The sequence below is a fragment of the Micromesistius poutassou genome (genome assembly GCF_964030765.1).
Source record: "Micromesistius poutassou genome assembly, chromosome: 10".
NCBI classification, from domain to species: Eukaryota; Metazoa; Chordata; class Actinopteri; order Gadiformes; family Gadidae; genus Micromesistius; species Micromesistius poutassou.
In genome coordinates, this window is record NC_140280.1 from 7,404,075 (window position 1) to 7,410,456 (window position 6,382).

Below are 6,382 nucleotides of genomic sequence, written 5' to 3' on the forward strand. Positions count from 1 at the left end.
GTGATGGGCCGTTTGGTCGCCCGGCATAAATAAACGTCGCTGTTGATGAATTAAATCGTATTCAGTATAAATGTGTATTAATTTAAGGGTTAATGTGTCATTTCTGGCCACAAAAAAAAGGACAAGTCATCCCCGAAGGCAATGCTCAGTGATTAATTCCTTAGCCCGGGCCCCTGCCGGGCCGGGGAAAGAATATGTAAAAATAACCAGGTTTTCACTTGCCGGCCCTTATTGAATGTCATTGTGGGGACTTTTCAATGAGAGAGAAAGAGACTCGAATTAAAGTGTGTGACAGCGGCGGATAGAGGCGCACAAAGGGCGCTCTGTCAGAGGGCCCGAGCGGAGGGCCCCGCCCCGCCCGGCCTGAATTAAGTAATAGGAAAACATTTTCTTTCACTTTAGGGCCCTGCTCAACAACACCTTCAAAGACACCAGGGCTAGGAGCAAAATGACATTTCTTTTCATTTTAGCCGAATTCCTTTCATTTCTCCTCGTGTTGCCATGTGTTACAATACTGTTTAAAGCGTTCCTAAGCCTAGTTTAAACCACGGTGTTAAAATGTCAAAAAAAAACCTAGATAAACAAATAGTTGAGATAATGTCCCCATATAGGCCCAGGTTAGACAGGCTATTTGGGTATGTGTTGTCAGATTCTAATCAATTTTGGTAATAGATCATCTAAAGTTTGTTTTTAGGTGCTTTGTGTCACTCAGATATTCAGGATCATTTCTCGAACAAGTCATTCCGACTGTACTGGGACTTTTGCGATCCAATTGAACTGGGTCGCAAATAGTGAAGACTTTGGAAGAAAGATCCGGGAGGCTTTCCAGTTTCCTTACATTGGAAATCACTTTGAGAACCGAGCCCACAAGGGGAGAGATCCCTCCGCCCACAACGCGTCCGCGTCGAGGGGCACCAGACCCACCACAGCCTGGACCAGCCCGAGGTCGGTCGAAACAGTAGTCATGTAATTTAAATCCAAAGAATACTACAATTAAGAAGCAGCTTAACCATTACGCAAACGACCTGCAGGCATATTCATCCCAAATTATTCTTCATTCCTCCAAATTTGGTAAATTTCTTTATGCACCTGCACATTGTTTTGTATGGCTCCTGTATCTTCTGCTCATATGAGCAGGCTCATGAACTGTCTATTTGTTCACGACTATATACAATAATAATGTGTTGGATTTCAATATGATTGTCTGTCTTGTTTGTTTGGATTGTGATCTTAAGCCTGTAAATGCACCATTATTTGTGTGTTTAACTGTGCGGTTATTCTGTGTGTGTGTGTGTGTGTGTGTGTGTGTGTGTGTGTGTGTGTGTGTGTGTGTGTGTGTGTGTGTGTGTGTGTGTGTGTGTGTGTGTGTGTGTGTGCGTGTGTGGCGTGGTGCCGTAGGCCTATTGCTGATCTGACCAAAGGGCCTAATTTTCTAATGATGTACGCAGCGGTCTCCCCGTGGATATCAATAGAGGTCCCTCGAGTCGTCACGCAGAGCGGCTCATCCTAATAATTTGCCAGCCCGACTGGAGACCGACAAATAGACCTGACCTCCCTCTGGAGGCGCGAGGCTGAAGTGCAAAGCATCTCATTGGCCAGAATCACTTGTTGTTACCGAGATAAAACCCCACACGGGTTACCGCTCCACGACGCACGGTGCGTAATGGTGGCAAACCCAGAAATAAATTATCCCGTTTATTCATATTACCGTAATGGACTGTAGTATAGTATAGGACTCTTAGTATATTTTCACATATTTTCTCGACTATTTATTTCACTTTTTGTATTCCGGCCGGCGGCCGGGTTATGGTTGAGAATCGTGCGACCTGCTAAGTCCCCACATAACACGTATTAAAACACACGCACACACACGCACACGGCCCGCTGTAGACCCACGACATCTACACACACAAAGAGATTACGCAATGTACACCAACCGTTTATACAGTACTTATCTGGTAAAAAATACAACTGACGCCATGATAAATAAATTAGGAATATTTAAAAAGGGGTATATTTTGAATACCCCCACAATGTGTCTTAAATTGTAAATTATTTATGAGTATTAAGCGGGAACAATCGCCGTCACTCACACCCATCCCGGGTGATAAAGCTGCGCCGTATGGAGGAGCACATTTTCATGCGCTTTAATGTAATTATTTCAACACATCTCGTGCCCGGTGACAAAAAGGGAGCAGTCTGTTTATGGAGATGTAGTCAATAACTCCTTTTCTTTCCACTATGAATTATTCATAGTTTTAAGACACTATCCCCCTCGCTTAATATGTACACACACACACACACACACACACACACACACACACACACACACACACACACACACACACACACACACACACACACACACACACACACACACACACACACACACACACACACACTTAAAACACCCACACATCGCTAATACAAATGATGGTTTTAGCTGACAGTGTAACAGGATTTAAGGTCCCTGAGGGGTACGGGGGGCCAGCTGTGGATGGGCTCTGTGACTGGCGACGTGACACAGAGGGCCGGTGCGCGCCGGCTAAGGCTAATCTTCCCCCCGGGCTATAGGCCTCCGTTCTCTATACGGGCCCGACAGCCTGCGCCGCTACGCCGCTCCGCGCGTCGCTTGCGCTCCGGACGCACAAAAGGCTGATTATCATTCATATGACCAGTAGAGCCACCAGTCATACACATAAACAGTCAACAAGCACCGGCTCAATGGGGCGATATGGGGGTGGCGCGACGCGCACGCAGGTGTGAGCACGCACGGGGACGCGCGCGCGCAAACACACACACACACACACACACACACACACACACACACACACACACACACACACACACACACACATACACACACACACACACACACACACACACACACACACACACACACACACACACACATACACACACACACACACACACACACACACACACACACACACACACACACACACACACACACACAAATAGAGAGAGAGGGGTGGGGGGGGGGGGGTGGATAGAATATTCATTGCTCATTTTGCTTTGATAAATGATTTATATGTTAGATCAAATAAACCATTTGGATTTAATTGAAATAAAGAAAGAGATGGTGGGAGGGAAGGAAAGTGAGAAAGAGAAAGAGTGGGGGAGGGAAGAAGAGAAGGATGAAGATAGAGAGAAAGAGAGAGAGAGAGGGGGAGAAGGAGAGAAAGATGGTGTGTGTGTGTGTGTGTGTGTGTGTGTGTGTGTGTGTATGTGTGTGTGTGTGTGTGTGTGTGTGTGTGTGTGTGTGTGTGTGAGAGAGAGAGTGAGAGTGAGAGTTGAGAGAGAGAGAGAGAGAGTTGAAGAGAGAGAGAGATGGGTTGAGAGAGGGATGGAGACGGTTGAAGAGAGGGAGAGATGGGTGGAGATAGAGACGGAGCGAGGGGCGATTAGAGAGGAAGATAATCATTGGAGAACGAGGGGTGAGAGATAATGAGAGAGAAGCAGTTGCAGTGAGCGAGTGAGGGGGTGATTTAAAAATCACAATTTGACAGAACTATGTGGGTCGGGTAAACATGAAGATGGAGATAAGTGACATCAGTGACTCATTACCATAATTGCTCTGGCAGGATTATATGTAAAATAATGTCATATTTATTCTGAATACACTGCCTGCCATCGGTGAGCTCATGTTCCAGCAAGCGAGTGGGAGGCACACATCACATTAAAGAGACGTGATTATTAGGTTGTGATTACATTAAAGGCGTATGGTGTGAGTCTCATTGTTTACTCTGCTCATCGTTAGACAAGATGACGTCTGACAGGTGAGTCAAAACTCAAACCTGCATTTGGTTTTGATTTTTTTAAAACTAAATATGTTAGAGATATATACTTTTTTTAATAAATCTTGTTCCATTCAAAGGAATTTACAGACAGAAAATATATTGATATGAAATGAATTGAATTTATAATTATTGACTTTCAATATACTGTTGATATAATATATATAGTATAATATTGTTTTGTTATTATGATATTGGTAATTATTATTTATATTGTGAATGTGTTTTCTTGTTTTTGTAGTTGCTGTTGTAAATTATAGAAGAGGCAAGAAATTCAATATTTTCATACTTGTGTCTTTGATACACAATATAATTTATTAAAGACTTTTATCACTTTAATCACAACACAAAGAAGAACATGTGGTCAGTGTTTCTTCAGTGAATATAGTATAGTAATACAAGCTCAATAATAACAAACATAGATTTATGATGTCATAACTTTTAACATTGTATTACGTAGATCAACTTGGCTTTTGCTTATGAGAGGAACAGTAGCCTACAGCAGTGCTGTACCACGGTACAGCGCTGCTGTACCATGGTACAACAGAGCTGTACCTGTTTCTTTCTTTGCTCACTTAGGTATCCATTTAAATTCATGTATTTAACTTACTGTTCGTTGTCACAATCCCCATTATTGTTATGTTACAAATGTCTTCTTAAGCCATACTTTCTACACCGAAACTCATTTTAAGGATTACATGTATGATTGTAGTGTAGTGCGTGTAGTGATTGAGGTATTGTTATCTTAAAGTGGATGGGTAGTGGGGGTGGGGGGGGATGTTTCTCAGCAGGTATCTGTACAACCAGCTGCGGTGATGCGTTCAGAGCATAGTGGGAACTTGGGAGTTTACAACTTGGTTCTTCAGGTGGATTGGGTCGAAAAAATGTGTACCTTTTTTTTGGTATGATTGCATTCATGCATCTGTGGCAGTGCTACTGCTACACTGTGTGCACAACTGTGATTGACAGAGAAGAAACCTATCAGGGAAGAGATGCCCTGACCAGAAATGAGTCAGGAGAGGTCTGAATCAAGAGGTTCTCAGACAGAGGCATTTCCCTCACTAAAAGCTGACAGGTAGCTTTGGAATTTCTAACAAATAACACTCAAATTACAGCTCTTCACTCTGACCTACAGCTTCAGATTTACTCAGTATATGGCATTTAATACAAAACAACGAATAAAAGTATAAAACCAACTTCCTTATTGCTTTTTGTTTTGGCTTTGCATTAAAATTGAGCGTCCAGAATTTCCCACTGCAGCATAACTTTGATATAATGTTGCATTATAGGTCCAGTATTGAAAAGCCTTTTGTGCGTGTGTGTATGGAGGGGGCATATTTAAATTAACTGCCCAATCAGAAGCAGGCTTATTTGCCAATAGAAAGTCAATAAACATGGAACAGAGCCAAGGATCAATCCCCAATGTCCACCTAGCTGTGGTCATCCTCTCAATGTCTAAAGCCCTACCTGCTTCTTAAAGGGAAACTTCACAGTATCCCGTTTTCTAGCATAAGAAACCATTGCTTCATACACGTGTTGAGAAAATATTCTTCAACTACTCGGTTTGTGCAAAAATAACACAGATATGTTGGATTACTATAACACTATTCTCCACTGGTCCAAATAGGAGCAATAACATGAATGGTCCAAAAAATGTGTGTGTGTGTGTGTGTGTGTGTGTGTGTGTGTGTGTGTGTGTGTGTGTGTGTGTGTGTGTGTGTGTGTGTGTGTGTGTGTGGTGTGTGTGAGAGAGATGGGCCAGATAGGACAGGTTTTGATTCGCCACCCAATCAGAAACAGTTTGCCAACAGAATGTCAATGACCATGCAGGGACAGAGCAGAGGATCAGTCCCCAATGCCTTCCTCCAACGTGGTCTGAAAACGTTCCCGCTCCTTCAAGCTCTTCACGGTCTTCAACATCAACTCTGTTTCCTCAAAAAGATCCTGAAAAAGTGGGACTGTTTATGTCCTTTGTCTTACGGCATTTGTCCACTATTGTCCAACAAGGAGCAATGGCCCAAATTGTCCAACTTTTCGGTGCTTCTTTCGCTCTTCAGACCAGGATTTGTTCATAACACACGTGAGAATCAGAGCTGTCAGAAGATAGCCTAGTGCGATGGTTCACTGTGTGTAGCGAGTTGGATTAAAAGCGGTGTCTGTTAAAGAAAATAACGAAATAATAGGCACACTTCAATATCTACTAACTTCTTGAGTCATAGCAAGACTTTATTTGGCCAACATTATGCACCTTATGAGAATAGCCAAATAAACTGCCTCATATTGTCAATGGTGGTTACAGCTAACAATGTTCAAGACCTTTCTGGAAAGTTTAAACAACTTCATTTAGAATGTTTCCCACGTTTCTAAAAGCTTCTCAAAAAGTCTTTAACAACCACGTTATTTCCTCACAAAAAAAATGGGCACAAGATGGTAAGGGACTAAATATCGTTTGATGATTTCAAATTCCCTTTTGATGTAAATCCATTGGTTCTGGTATGGATAACTCGGGAGCCAACCCTGATGGACGTATTCACACAACAGCCTTGAAATGTCCCTCAAAAGAG